Genomic DNA, 20510 nt, shown 5'->3' on the forward strand with positions numbered 1-20510 from the left:
CAGGTCTGACACATGTTTGAGTTTTCAACAGGGATTTAATATCACCAGGTCGCACATTGGCATCACGCGTTGTCATCACCATCAGCCCCTGGCAGATGCGTTTCGGCGGTTGCCTTTATCAATACCGGATGTTGCTGAAGGTTCAAAAGATGTGGAATTTCGTGGGCTATAATATATAGTCCTACCTAGGGTTCCTATTGGCTGGTAAATGTCACCATAGAAAGGGGACATGGAAAGTTCCTCTCCGTCAGTACGTGCCTCTTTATGCCAACGACCCTCGGATATTGTGCAACTTATCCCGCTGTAGGAAACTGGGCAGTCCAAAATAAACAAACAGGTACAGTGACCCGCTATTTGCATCCAATAATGCTTTTGGCTCTCCTTCGCCTTTGTAATTGCGGCAAAGTTTTCCTGGCGATATGCTTCTCTGCCGTACAACCCACTTAGCAGTATAAATATTAGTATGCATGTATATATACTTTAAATATATATATAAACAAATGTCTAAACATATATACATATGTCTACAGATATATATAGAGAGAGATATATAAATGAAATAAATGATTACACATGTTCCAATTTCTCACCTGCTTCTGGTCGACATTCCCTTCTACGATATTTTTGACACAATCGTTTGATTGTTCCCATTATAGTTATAGGAACACAGTAGATATTTGTGTCTCCATATTTTTGTTCACAATATTCTGTCAGCCAGCCGCGGCTACTGCATTTGCATTTACTCTGCAAGTAGTTTTCAAGCTTCCAAAACTAAATGACATACCTTTAAACCTCAGAAGAGTTCCACCTGAACACTTTCAGCAATTATTATCCTTCTTAATAGGTAATTTAGTTATTTTTAAGAATATTTTTTGCATAATTTATATATTTTCTTTTTTTATTCTGTTTTTTTAATGCGTAGCTCATGCGTTAGCATCTAATGAAAATGTAAGCTATTTTCGTTTTCTAGTTTTGATTCTCAGATAAGCATGAATTGATCATATTTACATGTTTGACAACGTCTGTAGACTTTACTTTTGGAACTATAAGATGAATGAGGCACGTAACACGGCAAGATGGCGATGGAAAAAGAAACTGCACAGTTGGTTGCTTGTTCAACTTTAGATCCATAATTCTTGCGTCCTCTATTTACAGGGTAGTTTCATATTGCTAAATGTCGGTAATCATATTATTTCATATTAGTTAGGCACACAATTTTCCATATGAATTTGACCTTATACCTTTTCTATTAGTCCTAATAACCCATAGCCCACGGTAATAGGCCATAACCCACGCTGGCTAACTGTGTGAAAAGAGACACTTTTCCCTTTATTAGACACACTCTGTTGATAGCTCTTTAATGAAATGATCTAATTAAATATTAGCTTTTTATTACGCTGGTTATAATTAATTGAATGGGCTGTTTCTTTATTTTATCTCCTGATCCGAATAATTGTCAGTTGGCATCATTTTCACCACAACAAACTCCTTTATGAGCCATGCAGTACAATACCTTATTAAGAGTGCTTGATTCTTACTTTTCTGTTTTTAAATGATCTTATCAATCCAAGCCCTCTATTCAGTTTTTTTTTCATTTGCTTGATGTCCGAGACTGCTTTAGTTCCCAAATTGCATTTAATGTTTCTCTGTGTTTCTGTATATGGACACCTGGAAAGAAGTTCTGCATCGCTTAAACGCACTTTTTAAATGAGGTTGTGTGTCTTGGAAGCATGAGCACACCTGCCACAACATGACCTGCTCTTGAGTTTTTTTAGGATTCTTTAAAGATAAGGGAATCAGTTGGAGCCTTTATTTAACAGTCTTTCGTCTTTCTCTGGTTTCTGCAGATCAAAAACAGAAGACAGTCTCCGGAGATTCTACTGCTACCAAAAGATTCCAAGACTCTCAGTGAAGATTATTAGTAGATTCTAAGATTCTCTCTGAAGATTACAAGCCCTTCATGCATGGCCCGCAAAGAGGTACATATTTCCACCGTGGCCAACAGGAAGTAATTACCAGAGTTGCGATAGTGCCTCCTTATATTTTGTTTTGAAAGCATAAATCTACACAAACATTACAGAAAGTAACAAAACATGTAAAATTAAGAGAACACTCATAAATAGGAGACGTGCAGCACCAAGCCCTGTTACAGAAAACCAAGGAACAACCGATACTCCTCCCACTAATAGTCACGTGAAGGTCATGCTACTGGGTCATTTCTGATATTTCTCCCTTCCGAGAAGTAACTATACGCGGAAGAGAAACTGGTTCTCAGTACTGGCACTTCTGGCCATTCAGCTTCCATTTGATTAGACGCCATACATTATTTCCACAGAGATAAGAAATTAAAATCTGACAGTTTATGTTGGCTTCAACAAATAAATTAAAACATCTAATACATTTTCAGTGACTGTGGCAAGACAAGGCTAACAGAAATTAGTTGGAACGAGACATAGAAGGTTCACTGCAACAAAGAAACGAAAAATGTGTGTTTCTTCATTTTGAGCAAAAAGAAACAAATTATTTCATTTGTTGCCGAACACAGGGGGAAGCATACTTTATAGCAGCAGTTCCCGCTTTCCTTGTATATAGCTGTCCAACAGTCAATGGTGAATATTATCAAGAACGTGTGATACCCATCCAAAAGTAACTTAACGCAACCTTCAACATCACAGTCTAACGTGTGAAAATGACGCAGTGTTAACTAAGTATTCACAACGTGGAGGCACCATGTGATAGGCCCCGACAACGCATCAAATGACCGCGATAAAGTCAACACGACGCAACAAAAATGCGAAACGCGAAAGCAAGAAAACTTGCGATGAGGCCAATCGCAATACAAAAAACTGCGAAAACCAGTGGTAGGCCTGCAAATCCCAAGTGTCTGGGGGCAAAATGCACTATAAAAGCTCCAAAAACAACACACCAAAACCAATCCAAAGTGCGTAGCAACATGGATGCACCCTGACCGAGTGCAGAGGCCAACGCAAACCCCACAACCCCCACAGACCACCAGCAAGGAACAACAGGGTCGGGAAGGCCAAAGAGAAGAGGGAGAGGAAGAAGGGGTGCAGTCCGCAGCAAAACCAGATCAGCGTCACAGCGGTGACACAACACTACCATTAACTGACCCACAATCAGACCACTGTGAATGCAGTCAGAGGGTCGAGGAGGCCAATGGAGGAGGCCAAGAGGCGCTGGCATGATGTGAAATTCTAAACCAGGCAAAAAGCTACTGCCAACAGGAAGGCAGCAACAGCGACAGGAAGTGGGAGTCCTGCACCACAGGAGAATCTGGAGGAAACGGAGGCCACTGTCATCAGTGTGGAGACAGTACAAGGAGTCGGGAGTCCGGACACAGCTCGGGAGGAACTGACAAACATCAACAGGGTAACGACCAGGGACTGGGGGGCCCAGGGGAGATGGGCACAATGGCACAGATGCACAATGTTGTGTAGCACACTGCACACCCACAATGACCCTGGATTATGTCCTTGATCACAGTGGCACACTGCAGCACACATACATAGCAATAACAGCACATTCACATTGACAACAATGTGGTACAATGTGCAACCCGACACTGCAGAACAGTGGACACAACAGGGTCTGCTCAAGTGCAGAAACAGGCCAACTACATCTGAAAAGAGCTGGAGACTGTGAAATGTAGACGTACAACCTCACATCTGTCATGTAGTCCAAATGACCACGGTCCCACATTTAAATTCAGCACCTCCAAAACAGTCACAATGTACATTGTCATAAGTCTGCATGTAAACTAGAACAAGCGCCAACATGCATGCCAACACAATGTCAACATGCATCTCTTCTTCACATTGCAAAGGAACACACAGCACCTCCAACAGAGCAGAGCAGACCGCTCATCAGTGATGCCAGAGTGGACCACCACACCTTCAATACCGATGTCCCACACAACCCACCACCAGAACCAGGCCAGCCAAGTAACATAGCGGAGAACACATCCCCTGCAACAGACCACACAGCAGGAAGCACCCGCAAGCACGGCTGGCTCACAACACTTCAGCGAGTCACACATGCCATTCCAATTCCAGGTGTCTGAATGCCAAAAGGAGGTGACCAAACAGGTCTGGGTGTAGTCCGAACCCATGAAAGACGAAATAGATCACATGAATGGGTGTCTAATACCCTTCAGGGACCACCTACACTGACAAAGGAGACCCACAATGCAGCCGCGGCCGGTAGTGGGAGTACCTGCTGGGCGGTGACATGGGGAGAGGGAGGGGCAGGGTGGGGGGTTGTAATGTATGGATTACGGAGTATAACGGGTAAGTAAACATATATATGAATAAAATAAATTTTGCTGCGCGCACTGCATCGCATTTGGTGATGCAGTGCACGCAACGTAATTCGTTTTATGTATTTATTTGTTTACTTACCTGTTAAACTCCGTAATCCATACATTACTACCCCCCACCATGCCCATCCCCCCCCCCCCACGTCACCATCCGGCAGGTACTCTCACTACTGGCCACGGCTGCCACAATGCCACTGAGACACATGCAGATGCACATTTCCAGAACAGAACCACAGCCAGAGGCACACAGTTATCAGTCCTACACCACGTTGGCTCTGCGTATGATGGCCCAGTCCACTCCTCTTACATATTGAGTGGGTGACAACAAATCTACATGTCCAAGCTCTAACCTGCTGCCTGCGATGACATGTCTGCGTCTGCTGTACACAGCACAATGTAATGTCATAGAGCCCAGGGCCCTCATGCATACAACATGACCACAGGGAAACTTGCTGATAGTATGTGGAACTGGCTACGGGCACGTACGCCCAGCCCCTTTATTGGCAGGGCTACATGTACAGTGATGCCTGTGCTGGATGTGTGTGGGGTGAGTGTAGGCCAGCCCGCACGGAGTGGTTGGTGCTTGCAATAACTTGAACAGTGAACGGAAACAGAAAACACCAGCACAACAGAGTCAACTGCCGAGCAACATGGAGCAACATGGAGATAGCCGGATCAAGTCCAGAGGGTGCACAGCCAAAATATCGACTCCAAAATATCGAATGGACAAAATATCGAGTTAAAAATATCGACAATAATAGAATATCGATAACAAAAATATCGTTGGTCAAAATATCGATTAAAATAATGATAAAAAAATATCGAGTACAAAAATATCGATTCAAAAAAATTGACAAGACAAAATATATAAAAATAGTCAAAGTAAAAAATTTCGATAATATGTAGAAAAAAGGTTAAAAAAAAAATTATTAATAGTAATATAAATTGTAGTTAATGTTTAGGAGCGGGATGTTGGGTTAATAGGGGATAAGGGTGGGGAGTAATTTAATAATAATTAATTAATTAATATATGTTTGTAAATATTTTTAATTCATAATTAATTGGGAATTAATTAATATTAATTAGTTAATAATTAATATAATTTTGTACATATTTTTAATTAGTAAATAATTGGTAATTCAATAATATTAATTAGTTAATTACATTAATTAGAGTAATATATTTATATATGTAATTTTTAGTTATTGTTAATTAATTAATTGGGAAAAAATAATATTAATTATTAAATTAAATATATTACAGCTAATGTGCTAATATATTTACTTTATTGTTATTGTTAAATAATAATTAATTGGTAATTAAATAATATTAATTAATTTTGGGAAAAGGAGTATTTTTAGGGTTCAGGGTCAGTTTTCAGTTTTTGGGTAAAGGGGTATTTTTAGGGTTCAGGGTCAGTTTTCAGTAACGGGTATTTTTAGGGTTCAGGGTCAGTTTTCAGTTTTTGGGTAAAAGGGTATTTTTTGGGTTCAGGGTCAGTTTTCAGTTTTTGGGTAAAGGGGTATTTTTAGGGTTCAGGGTCAGTTTTGGGTTTTTGGGTAAAGGGGTATTTTTAGGGTTCAGGGTCAGTTTTCCCTACTGTTGCACCCACTGGAGTGGGAATAGTAATTTTAACCCCTACGCTATCCAACGCTTTCCCTACGCTTGCACTCTTTGGAGTGGGAATAGTATTTTTTACACTTCTGGTATCGTACGGTAATATAATATTATCTTATTTAATTATAGTATGTTACTATATATATGTTTTAACAAATAAGATTGTAAAAAAATTATTTTTATTATTTTCATTTATTATTTAATTATTATAAGTTAATTTAAGTATTTTTAAGTATATTTTAGTAATTAAATTTTAATATTAATTTAATTTAACACTGTTTTTAATAAAGTCGATATTTTTTACAACTATATTATTGTAAACGATATTTTGTACTCGATATTTTTGTACTTACCTGTTTGTAGATACAAACTCGATATTTTGACTGTCGATATTTTGTCCACGATATTTTTGCAAGTCGATATTTTGTCCCTCGATATTATTTCAGTGATCCAGTACAGAGGTCACCCAATATGCAAACAGAAGTGTACGTGCGTTGCAGTGCACTGAGGTTGGGGCACTAGAGCTGAGCGCGCTCATGTCAAGAAAATGTCTTGTATTGTGTCCCTTTGGGATATACCTGATACAGCTGCAGTGGGGTGTGTTACACCTGCATCATCTTCCTCATCATTGTCCCAGGTCTCCCACACTGCCTGAGGTGACATTGCTGTGCAACCTCTCCACAGCACAAAACTCAATCAGTAATTGTCCATGGGTTGCGGTGCACTGAGTCAGTGGCACCTGGAGTGCTGAGTAGGGTATCAGGCAAGTGATGGCATCCACGACAGGTATGAGCAACTCCGTTAGTCTTGCAATACCACTGTTTCGACTCTGGCAGATGGCGGTTGGAGGTGGTCTTGGTGATGGTGGCATGTGACTCTTGCGGAGATGCCACGTTCGGGCCGGTCAGGACTCGATTTGATGTGTGAGCCCTGGTGGACCGCAGTTGAGGCTGTAGGCAGCGGACAGCGCAGGGCCACAGACACATGGTATTGATGACCCCAAGGCCATCGTCTCAGAGGTAATCCAATATTTAATCAGACAGGGTTCCTGACTTGAGCTGCACAGAGTTAGTGACACCGGATGCACAGCGGCCAGCACAGGCTCACTGCCACTGGACTGTGACTTGTGGTCCACTGAGGTAGGGATACGCTGACTGAAAGGGTCCTCAACAATGTCCAAAGGGGACTGTGGCATAGGGTCACGGGGGACAGTGGAAGGTGTCCTCCAGGGCATGATGCAGAGGGCAGTAGCCGTCCGGAAGCAGCAAATGGAGGAGTGGAATGCTACAGCCTCGTTACCACCACCAATTTGGTATCAGTTACATGAGGATGAAAACTACCCCCTAGTCCATAGACTCAGACATCACCAAAGTTCGACCAGAGAGTGTCCATGAATGTCGGAGAACAGACTTAGTGGCCCCGGGCTGAGAGGGAATGCAGTTTGCAATGATGCTGGTACACTGATATGAACTCCGCCATTGCTAAATCAAGACTCTGTGTCCTACTGGACTGCAGGGTAGGCCAGAGGCAGCGGTCAGCAGTGGCCCACAGCCGAGTGTTGTAGGCTCGGGGTTAACATAGTTAGTGACCTCAGGGCAGTAGTCGGTAGTGTTCGATCTCCTCCGTAATGATGATTCTTTTTTCCTCCCGACTGCAATGCGTCATCCTCTTACGCATCTCCTTGTGTGCAATGATATGTACTCTGCCTTTGAAAATTCGATGCTCATTTCCAGTTGTGTGACCTACTCGAGTGCAGTGTAGGCCGAGGGCAGTAGTCCGCGTGGGCCCACAGACATGTGTGGTTGGAATGCTATGCAAAGACTTGGTGGCACCACATCGAAGGAAGTATAGTGACATCAAACGTCCCATGAACATATGAACTCACCCATCAGAATATCAAGACTCAGTTCCAAATGTGTGACCTACTCGTGCGCAGCATAGGCCGAAGGCAGTAGTCCGCACGGGCCCACATCACGTGTGGTTGTGATGCTATGCACAGACTTGGTGTCACCACATCGAAGGGAGTATAGTGACATAAACTCATCCATAACTAATGTTCTCTGCCATGGCGTAATCAAGACTCAGTTCCAAATGTGTGACCTACTTGTCTGCTGTGTCTGCCGGTAGAGTACGTAAATGAGAAAGGAGTACTGAGGGCCTGTGTCGCGGAGGCCACAATGGTCTGAGGAGGCTGCCAAGGTCAGGGCCCTTGGGCTTGGAGATTGCACCGGCACTTGGTGGGCCCTCTTCGACACATGCAAGTGTCAGCTGGTAGGCATTGAGGCCGGGGTGCGCAGAGGCGGGCAGGACTGGTTCGGGGACTAGCGTCCCGGGGTGCAGCAGGCGTACAGGATCGCAGGCAACACCGCTCATGGCAATGGTGTCGGCCTTGTGGCATGGTGCAGCTCTGGTAGAGATGTTGGGCATTCCGGAAGAGGGCCTACCCAGAGTTACGTGCCTTTTATTCACATCCTTATGTTGGCCTGGCGTATGCCGGGCCAGCCCACTCTGCTCCTGCTTACGGGGGACATAACATGCTAAATTTCCGCGTTCTTCCCCACTGGCTGGGGTGACATGGTTACATCCACTGTCCACTACACTCCAAACACCAGCAGTGTGTGTCAACATGGATATGTGTGTGGTCTGCATACTGCAGTCTGGCCCTCACATCCACGCCACACTTGGCATTGTGTACATTCTCCTTCATGGGTCACTTGACTCTTTCGCACGTCTGGTCCCCACCTCTTCTCACATTCTGCTATTGTGTGGCTGTGGTGCCATGCCGTTGATGGCTGATGTACATGGCTGGCCCAGGTTCCCACAGTAAGTTGTGCTGTCATGTCTGGTGGGGGTGCATGTTGTTCAGTATGTTGTATGTGAGCTTGTGCAATGTGCGTTTCCAGTGTTGTAAGTTGTATGATTGTGGTGTTGAGGTGTGTGGTGTGTTCATTTGGTATTTGCCCACAAACAGTGCATTTCCGTAGGTGCCATCCTGGCAGCGCAGGTTGATGATGGACTGTCGGAAGGTGTAGGGATCATGCACACTGCCTGGGTGGTTGGCGACGACGTTGTTGGAGATTCCCTGGTGGTCCAATATTGCCAGGACATTAGTTTGATATGTGCACTTTCTGTTGTGCTTATTGTGTACGTTGTTGCCAAGGGAAAGAAGTAGGACATGTGTGCAGTCAGTTGCCCCCTGACAACTGCGGGAAGCCAGCTGTGGCATAGACGCCTTGCTTGGTCGCCGGCTGTTACTGCACACTGTGGGGAAGTGTAGATAGTGGGCTACCAAGCTGATGGTGTCATCCATGACCATTGTGAGGGATTTGGATTGGGCTGCTTGTATGAATCCTCTGTCTCAAGGGATTGTTGGTTGGAGGGTACCAGAGGCCGACACATGCAGCACAGCCAGCAGCTTTGTCTGAGGTGGGATGTTGGTTGTCCGCTTTGTTGGTACTGTCAGCCTCTGGACAATGGTGGTCAGGATGCGGAGGATGGTTGTTCCTTTGAGCCTGCAGTGGGCAATGTCATTCTCTGGTGTTGGGTCTGTGAGGCTGGTGCATTTTCTGGGGGTCGCTGTCTTTGTCTGCGCTGTCTCAGTGTTGGTCCAGGGGGGTCCTGGGTATGGTGTCGGTGGGTGTTGTGGCCCTGTTGTGGCTCTGCACTGCATGATCGTTGGCTCCATGGCATCTGATGCCCTTCAGGTGTGGCTCAGGGCTGGGCTCCCTTTGTGGTGCTGGCTGTCATCCGACTTTACACCAGGTCACAGCAGGTGTTAATTTCCTGCTGCTAACGTGCCTTACTGCATGTTTTGTAATCTTATCGCCTATCTGGCTGGTCGTTAAGAATGTTGCGGAGTGGTGTTGTTGTGGCTTTTGGCACGGGAACTCCTACTCTGCATCTCATTCGTGATAGTTGCGGGAGTCATCTGTGGTGATGTTTTTTGCGGCTGCTATCACGGGTAAACTGGTGATATAGACTGTTAACAGCAGCATGTGAATGGGGCGATAAATATTTTGCCACTTTGGCTGCGATAAAGTGCTGTTAACTCTGCAATAAATCCTTGAGAATATGCCCCAATCTGTATTATGAAAAGTTCATCTTGCAGTAGTCTTAACACAATCCAGGTGAGCCGAGTGCCTGACCGCGCTTGTGCATATTTGTGGGTGCAAAGACAATAAAGTGTAGTATACGACAATGAAGGTTGTAAACCTGCAAATCAGTGGTGGCAAATCCTCTGCCAGCATAGATTAGATTGGAAATAACTGCCCAACTTTTCAACACCTGAGCAAAGCAGATAGAACTACATTTGGGTTTTTAGTCATCACTCAGAAGCACGTGAATTTGGTAGAAAAAATGCAGGCAAACAAGCACCAGAAAGACAGAAAGAATTGGATTAACCACACTGAAAGCATTGGCGTAAATCTACATGTGTGGAAATTTCTGCCTGGATAAGTAACTTTGTTGATAGCTCTTCTATCTCAGCCACTGCTGTCTACTCTCTTTCTAGTGTGTTACTTCTGTTTTTGAAAAACAGCAAAATGATGGGTGAATGCTTGAATTAGTCTCAACCACTGGTTAATACGCAGAGCTGCTTTCCAGTCCATTACTTTTTTGCTCACTATGACGCTCAAGAAAGAGACCAGCCATATGCAAATCATACTTGGCCCTGCTGTAATAGGAATAATTCCGGCGGGAAACATCGTTTAAACCGCGGGGGTTACATTGCAATGCTATTACATCGCGGTTTTCACAACGCAAGTTGTTACAACAACTTGCACTGGATGGCCCTCTAGGACAATGAATAGTATAATATACTATCCAACACCTTCCCTACTGTATGTAGAATGGAGTTGGAATAGTAAATTATACTACTCCAAAGTCCAGCGCCCTCCAACACAAGTCATTGTAACAACTTGCTTTGTAAAAACCGCAATGTAATGTACCGCGATGTAAATGTATGTGTTGTAACGTCATACATCCAATTCCGGCAGGACAGCAAGGGCAGATCAGAAACAGTTTTGGTTTGACTGCTCCTACTGGAGCAGGGTCCCAGCTGATTTCCATGTATCTGATCTCTTTCTAGAGCTGGTGAAAATGATTAGCTGTAATGCGGCCCCTATGATCACTAAATGTCTGAGATTAATTCAGTCACATTTTTGCAGTGGTCTTCCTTTTTCGAACCTCAATTCTCTTTTATGAAGGAAGTGCTGCCACCACAAGGCACAGAAAATGCAGATGAGTTAAATTGACATGCTAGCATAGTTTTTCCTTTAATGTTTCATTACTAAAGATGTTAAATAGAAAGGAGTCTTGAAGATGTAGAAGACAACTCCATGTGTGGCATCATGAGAGCATTAATCAATTTTATACATTCTTTTATATAATCAATATGTTGACTTGTTGTTAGAATTGGGGGTCTCTGGTTGGCACAGGTATGCACTTGTGACAAACAGGGACCCTCTCCTCTAGTCAGGGTAAGGGACTCACTCCTCTGCTGATAGGTCAAGCAGGATGAGGTTTGTAGTTTCCCCCTGTCTCGAGGATCACCTGGATGTCATTCGTGGCTGCTACAATGGTGGTTTCTGTGCTGTTATTGGGTCCAAATCCTGAATGTGTGGTATTGAGGAGAATGATTTTTGGGAGGTGGTCGGATGTTGGCTAGGTAGGGAAGTAGGGATATTAGTCAGTAATTGTGAGTTTAGTCGGGCTACCTATGGGATTCTTAAGGATGTCATTGATGACTGTGTGTTTCCATGGTTCAAGGAAGGTGGCTGTACTGATAGAGGTGTTGAGGATAGGATAAAAGACCTTGCTGATAGAAATTGCTTCTTTGTCAAAGGCGTAGTGGGGGCAAGGGTTTGCTGCAGCCCCGGACCCCTGAGTGAAAACATTTGCACTCATCAACTTGTGCAAAAATATCATTGAATTCCATGTAAATCTTTGATTTGCAGTGGTTGACTCAATAGTGATTATGCACTGCACCAATGCTATGTTTCGTTATCTGGACCCTCATCTATATATTTTTAATAAAGGTGTTTTTTTTTTCAATTAGCGTGGTAGGCATTGCATAGTTTTAACACTTGATTAGTGTTCATTAAATATTTGCTTCCATCAGGTAAACTTTAGAGGAATGTTCAGTAACCTCAAAGGTAACAGTCACTTGAAGTGCTATGTGTATGACACCATTCATCTTTTTGTTACAAGGTCCATGGAACACTTGTCAAGAAATCAGTAAAAATACATCAAATCTACAATTGAAAAAGCGGATACATCACCCTTCTGTAAATAGGATTCTTTTCTTTATAAATAGTTTACATTATGTGCCTATGTGGTGCAAAAGAGATTTACATAGGTATGTACATAGACCTATGATTACCTTATCTCTTAAGTGCATAGTTCTGCACCAATAGTGTATAAAACCTCGAGCCTTTTACAGCACCAGATCCAGCACGAGAAGACAGCATTGAATGCCCAAGGAGGCTTTTATCTCTAAAATTCCATCCTTTGCAAATGTGAAATAATAATAAAGATTCATATATATAAACTTTCTTTTCAAATTTGAAGTCTCTTGTTTAATTTGTTCAGATGGTTGGATGCCAGCTACTTGTGTCCAGAGAGACCCGTGTGGTGCATTGTGAGGCCTGTGCGCCTTTGAGTTTGCATAACCTTTGTCCAAACCCAGTGGTCAGTGGAATGATTCACAGATTTCTGTAACTGCACATAAACTTTCTTTGCCACTACCAGGAGCATTGTCATATGTATGTTGCTCTCTGCTGTTTCTGTGTTGTTTTAGACATTCACAAACAAATAGGGTCATAAATCTTAAACAGTACCGACTTGCTACAATGAATCCACTTTATCCTGAAGATTATTTTCTCGCCATTATTGCAGTATACTGTGTCCTTCAGCTATTGTTCACGAACATTAACCATTTGTCAACATTGCAATAGTGAGTTTCTCTTTCAGTATAGCATTGTATGGTATCTTTCCACTCCAGTTGTGTTCTGGGCTTTCAGAACATTAGACCTTTGCAAATTCTAGAATTTTACAAACGTTAGGCAGACTGTAGCAACTGGCCCTGGTTTACATGTCTGTATTGCTTTATCACTGACTTCACTGAATACCAATCAATCAATCAATCAATGAATCAGGGGTTTTGTAAAGTGCGCTACTCAACCGTGAGGGTCTCAAGGCGCTGGTGGAGGTCGAAGAGCCAGGTCTTGAGGTTGTTCCTGAAGGTGTGGAGGGTGGGCGAGCGTCTGATGTTCACTGGGAGCTCGTTCCAGGTTTTGGCTGCGACGTAGGAGAAAGCTCTTCCTCCTGCTATGGTTCTGTGGATGCGAGGGGTCTCTGCGAGGGTGAGGTCTGCGGAGGGAAGGTTCCTCGGGTACGTGGAAGGAGACTCTCTTGTTGAGGTATTTGGGTCCGATGTTCTGAAGGGATTTGTAGACATTGGTGAGCAGTTTGAAGGTATTTCTCTTCTCAACAGGGAACCATTGGAAGTTACGTAGGTATTGGATCATGTGTTCATGCCGCGGGGTTCCGAGGACGATTCTTGTTGCGGTGTTCTGGATGGTCTGTAGCCTGTGTTGGAGAGTTCTGTTGATTCTGGTGTGAAGGGCGTTGCCGTAGTCCAATCTGCTAGTTATGAGTGCATGGGTGACGGTTTTTCTGCATTCAGGGGATATCCATTTGAAGGTCTTGCTGAGGATCCAGAGGCAGTTGAAGCTGGCGGAGGCGATGGAGTTAATCTGGCGGGTCATGGTGAGGGAGGTGTTGAGGATGGTGCCGAGATTCTGTGTGTGGTCTCTCGGAGTGGGCAGGTTCCCGAGGGCGGAGGGTCACCAGGTGTTGTCCCAGGCAGAGGGTCCTAGAATGAGTACCTCGGTCTTCTCCGAGTTGAGCTTCAGGCAACTGTTTTTCATGCAGGCGGATATGTCTCTCATTCCTTGCTGGAAGCGGAGTCTGGTGTCTTCAGGGTTCTTCGTGCGGGAGAGGATGAGCTGGGTGTCATCGGCCTAAGATACTATGCGAGCCCCTGTTTTCTGATGATGCCGGCGAGGGAGGCCATGTAGAGGTTGAACAGCGTGGGGCTGAACCATGATCCTTGGGGGACTTCGCAGTCAATCTGCGTGGGCTCGGAGAGGAAAGGAGGGAGTCTGATGCTCTGGGGTCTGCCAGAAAGAAAGGATCGTATCCAGGAGAGGGCAGTTCCTTGTATCCCTGCGTCGTGGAGTCTGGCTGCGATGTGAGACGATGTTAAAAGCTGTAAAGAGGTCTAGTAGAATGAGTGTTGTGGTGTGCCCTGGTCTAGTAGCATGCGGATGTCATCGGTGGCAGCGAGGAGTGCCGTTTCAGTGCTGTGGTTGCTGAGGAATCCGGACTGGAGGCATCTAGGATGGAGTTTTCTTCAATGAAGGTGGTCAGCTGGGTGTTTATGAGTCTCTCAGTGACTTTGGCAGCAAAAGGGAGGAGAGAGATGGGCCAGTAGTTGTTGCCCTTTGTATAATTTGTTGAGTAATTAGTATGGTCAAGTTTCTGCTGCAGATCTAAGCCTTGGTTAATTGTCTATGTTCACATTCTCAGTGATGGGTGGCTCCAGTAAATGAATGCCTTAAAGACCTATCCTGACATGCTTTGATTATTGAAAATTCAGTTTCTCTGCTTTTAGTTCTCCTGTCTTGCCATCAAGGACATTGTTTTTCTTTGTATTTAGGGTTATGCATTTCCTCTTGCTAGTGATGCACAGACCAATATAAATTCAGAAACATAAATAGAATATTTTAAACCTTCCCCTTTTTCAAACTGTTCTAAAAGGCGTGTGTCAGTGCAATTTTCCATCTGTTCATGAGATACTTAAGGAGTCTCTTTAGTACATTATCAAAGTAGGTATGCAAGATGCCTGGCATATTTGACAGATGCTCTCAACCAAATGTCATATCTATATTAGCATTTCATCAGATTTGCCCTTTAATCTCAAAGGTTAATATAAAGAAAAAAAAGGAAAAGAAAAGAAATTAATTTTGTGAGGATACTAAAGGTAAGCACGGTTACAGTAAAATTAAACTTGTATTACAATATTACTTTAAAGTGACCATAGTAAACTTACAATAAAAGGGAAAGAGACATTCAAGGCTTAATCTAGAGGAGTGGCTTTTATTAACCCACCCACCTATGCCTCTCTGCATCCAGTATTGTGGAAGCTTACTTAGTGGATGCACACACTTGTAGAAATGCCTCCTACTTTGTGATTACAAAGAAATATGTCCCTTCCTTCTTTTATTTCTCATTTCAACAAACTTACATCGGTAAATAGAGTGTTTCTTCAGCATATATTAGTTAAGTGCTGTAGCTCAGATGCCCTCTTGAACATTTCTAGAATGGTTTTAAATGATGAATCCTTATTAATCAAAACCTTATTGAGTGCAAGGAACTGAGAAAGAGGACTGTCTCCATAGCCAACACTTGTACATTCAATGAGGTGAATGTACACCCACCATTAATGTCGGCCATCTATTTATTTGTAATGCCTTGTGGAATAATTATGCCCTGATCAACTCTGTCCCGAAACCATGATGAGACTTTATTCTTGTAGGCATCTCAGAGTTCATGTCAAAATTGTATTTGCACATATGTTAGTACAAAGATCTATTCGTCTTGGATTATCTAACTAAGTCACCAATTTACAATTGACATTTTGGGTTTCTCTTGGATAAATCTGCCAATGTACAAAATGGCAGGATGATTACAGCTCTGGGTCTCGCCATTGATCCTTCTGTTAAAGTGGACGTATAAATAAGGCAGATTTTAGGCAGTGATTTTAAAGGTTTATAGGAGTGGAGTTGAAGTACTACGTGATTAGTCTGTGGTTAACTTACATCGGTAAATGGAGTGTTTCTTCAGCATATATTAGTGAAGTGCTGTAGCTCAGATGCCCTCTTGAACATTTCTAGAATGGTTTTAAATGATGAATCCTTATTGATCAAAACCTTATTGAGTGCAAGGCACTGAGAAAGAGGACTGTCTCCATAGCCAACACTTGTACATTCAATGAGGTGAATGTACACCCACCATTAATGTCGGCCCTCTATTTATTTGTAATGCCTTGGGGAATAATTATGCCCTGATCAACTCTGTCCCGAAACCATGATGAGACTTTATTCTTGTAGGCATCTCAGAGTTCATGTCAAAATTGTATTTGCACATATGTTAGTACAAAGATCTATTCGTCTTGGATTATCTAACTAAGACATCAATTTACAATTGACATTTTGGGTTTCTTTTGGATAAATCTGCCAATGTACAAAATGGCAGGATGATTACAGCTCTGGGTCTCTCCATTGTTCCTTTTGTTAAAGTGGACTTATAAATAAGGCAGATTTTAGGCAGTGATTTTAAAGGTTTATAGGAGTGGAGTTGAAGTACTACGTGATTGGTCTGTGGTTAATAGATGTACTGTCTTCACATGTTGTGTTTAAGTACCAGAGTATCGTAGTCAAAATATTAAGCAAGATTTATAAATTGCTGAATTGGTTACTCAACCACAAGCATGATGGATATCCCTTTCACCTTATTACAAGTGTGTTGTATGCTATGGCACTTGTAATAAGGCAGATTGGATATCTGTCACATTTGTGACTGATTACCCCTCAGCCATATTCAAAATCAGGCACAGTGTGAAGTAAACATCATGTTGTAAATGTAATTTACAAAAATATCATCAAATAGGACTTAAGAAAAAAAAATCTACACCTAATTGAGCAATGTTTTTTATGAGCTGAACGTAGAAAAAGATGGTTACAACATACACTATTTCTGACAATGAATAGAGGCGTGCTGCAAGTGTTATGGCTGGGTTTATATATTTTATCCTTTACAGATTTTTTGGGGGACGTTGGGCTTTTTTTTTTACCCTGGATGAGATGCACTTTTGTTCAAGGGACAGAAGTTGGTTATTATTTGAATTTAAAAAAATGCTTTAGTTGCTCCTTCATTTTTCAGTTTTCCTGGATCGTTTATTTATTTTTCTTAATTTTTCAGGTTGTAGATGGATTCCCGGAAATATTAGTGATTTTGGACGTTTTATTTTTCTAGGGTTTCTTTTTTTAGTTTTTGGGCTACTTTGTATTGATATTTTTTAATTGTAATTTTGGATCGGTATTTCACTGACAATTACTTGAGCTACAAAATCATAAGTGTTATCTTTTTTATTTATTTATGTTGCTGAGTGGGCAATATTACGTTTTCGACATTATATTGGCTTAATGTGTACATTTTTTATTTTGTATGGTCCTCTCATATATTTTTAGGTGATAGCAAAGTGTTTGTTTATTTTAAATAATGTAGGCTATGGATAATTATTTACTTTTAAATATTTCCTATAGAAAAGTTTAATTAGCAATCTGAATTGTTGTCTGTTGAATTCAGATTTTAAGTTTGTTTTAATAATATTTAGGAATAAGTATGAATACATTATGTGGTTGTGTTTTAGGAAAAAGTTAAAGTTCTTGTTATTTAATATGTGTGTATTTTTGAATAAGATTATTGCTATTGAATGTGGATATGCTAGCCCTTGGTTGTTGGCCAAGTGTCTTACTTTGCATGATGTAAGTTAATGGATTTGTTTAGTTTGCTTTTTTGCTTTTTGCTTGGAGTTGGATAAGGGCTTGTTCCTTTTTAGCCTTGTTCTTTTTCAGTTATTTCTAGGAATTGGAAGAGTGGAGGATGGCTTCTTCCAAGTATTTCTTGGAAGGAAATGTTTCATCCTTTCATTGCATACTTTGCCTCTGCATCATGGTACATGGTGCTATCATACAAATTCCACCATGGAACATAATAAATTGGTTAGTGTCTGTGACCTAATCGATGCATGCGACAAACACAAGTACCTTCAAAAGATAATAATCCAATAGTGGAGCTATTTTTGTTCCATGTTCTTGGTAGTAGAAGGCTTCAATTAGCATATAGTACTGTTTAGTGGCTTCTGTTACTAGGATGTGTGCTAAAGCTATTTTATATTATTCTATGTTAGTTGCATAGTCGATACTCGGGGTGGATTTTTGGAAGTTCCTCTAAAGTTATGATAGCACTCTTGAATAACAGGATTTGGGAAGATTTGAAGTAAGGTCCAATTCAATGCCTGCTCAAAATCTAGGATGAGTTCTTGTGGCTTATTGTAGTTAGTTGTATTGTTTTTAGCATTTCATTGTAAGTTGCACTTTGTTAAAAACTGCCATCCATCATCCATGTGTTAGGGTGAGTAAGTTGTTATTGGATTATTCTTTTATCCTTATAGAGGTTGCCATATAATAAAAATTAGTTTTTAATGTGTGTTTAGTACGTGTTGGGCTATGTCTATTACATCATTTCGGCAATTTTTTAGAATTGGTATGCCAGGGAGTTGGCTGTTGCCTGCTTAGATGGCTAAGTAGAATATTTTCAAGTATTCTTCCTGTCACTTCTCGTGAGATAATACTGGCCTCTTTCAAGTTCTGTAAAATATTTCTTAATTCAATTTAACTAATATTAAAGGGATGGTTATGTTTCCTAGCACTTTCAACCATTTCATTTTTAGTAGGACTCCTGTCAGGACATACATTTAAATAATATTTGGTGAATTCCAGAGTGATTTCTCACTGGTGGTGCTCTCTTAACTACATGTATATTCTCTATAATTTAATACCAGCTTCCCTTTTTTGTGATCAATTTATTTTCATTTATATATTTATGTTCACATTTTTACAATGCGGCTGTACATTTCACCTTATGCACTGGATTTTGCCTTTACCTTGTTTTAGTTGCAGATGTTTGCTTTGCAGGCCCTTTTTGAGCAACTTTTTTTATAGTTTTCATTTGTTGCTGTATTTTGAGAGATTTGTAAGCTGTGTCGGTTTATTTTGTAATTTAACTAGGAGCTTGTTTATTTCGTTTTCTTTTTACTTCAAATTTAGTTTTATGCAATACTTATTTTCAAGGTGAACTTTTAAAGAAAAAATGTAATTTGTGTCCTTGCCATTTTTGTCTTTTCTTTTTTTACATCTTTTCCTTCTTGTAGAGAATGCACATGTCTATTGAGAAATGAATACATTGTATAGTTGTAATCATTTATCTTAGCAGAATTTTAGTTTTTTTATTAGTTTTGTCAGCTGTCAGTTACTGTCAAGCTAACTTTGATTGTAGTATTTAGTGATTCTGTGAAGTGTTAAGGCTTTTTTTGTAGTTCCAGCAGTGTGAACCTGTCTTGCTGTAATAGTTCTTCAGAACCATGTTTGTGTGTTTTTGTGGCCTTTTTATGCTGTATTTAAATTAGAAATGTATTTCTATTTATTTATTGTTTTTATGTTGAATTTGATTGGTTGGTGGAGACTAGTTAGAAACGTTTTGAGAAAGGGGCTTTAGGGAGTGAGTCATTGTCAGGAGAGGATTCAAGTGAGCTGCTTCCTAAAGTATTTATGGTGTCTTATGTTAGTCAACAGCTGTTGTTATGAACAGGGCATAGCTATGTTAACTGGCTCATTAAGCCTGCATGGTTTGATCCACAACCTCTCTTCAAACTGAAAGGCCATGCATCCTTCAAACCAAACCTTCAATAACCCAAATACCACCAATGGCAACACATACAACAGAGTTAAAATTCAAAGCAAATTGGGTATGGCGAGTAAGGGTGTATAACACCAGAAGCATGAGTGAGCCTAGCAGGCCATAAATGAGACACAATCAAGAGGGCGGGCACTAAATGTCAGGGCAAATCAAGGAAAGAGGTAAATGTTCAAAAGTCCATCTACAGTAAAGAAATTAAAAACAAACAACTGCAAGATAATCAAGATTGTTACTAGGAGGAATGGACAACACAATGTAACAAATGTTACTGCACATCAACTGCTTGTGGCAACTAAAAAAGTAAGTGCACATAAAGCACTCGCCACTATTTTCATGTCAATGAGAACACCTCGGGGGAAAACCTCCCCTGTATTTACAGGTAACCATCTATACTGCTTTATGTGTAGTCAGTATTCTGTCGATATATGCAGAATCAATGCCCAGAGATTGCTCAATGGTTTTTAAATTCCTTGATCTACTGTCTATAGGAAAATTATGGTAATTTATCGATTATTAAATTGACAAACGTTTTTGATCCAGTGATTTAAAAGAATTTGGTGCCGTTTCACATTCTTTGGAGTGAAAACATAGGCACATTCCATACTCCTATATTCATGAATAGAGGAGTTTGTCATCCAATTGTGGTCAAGAAATTCAAAAGAACTAGGCTCAGATGCTGTTATCCCTTTATAAGGGGCAAGCCATAAATTGCTGTTAACTGAATTTGCAGCAAATTGAATGAGTAGAGATTCAGACCAATTAGAATATGCTCTTCAAGCACCTCATGTAGTTAAAGAACGATCTACGTAGAACACAATTATACACCATTTTGATGCTCTACTATACACCAGTCTTTTTGAATAAGGTTAAATATCACACCACCACCTCTGATTGACATTGATGAAGAAATACATACATGTCAAGCTTAGTTGAAGGGGTACAATGTTGTTGTGAA

This window comes from Lissotriton vulgaris, chromosome 6 (assembly GCF_964263255.1).
Source record: "Lissotriton vulgaris chromosome 6, aLisVul1.2, whole genome shotgun sequence".
Classification (NCBI taxonomy): Eukaryota; Metazoa; Chordata; class Amphibia; order Caudata; family Salamandridae; genus Lissotriton; species Lissotriton vulgaris.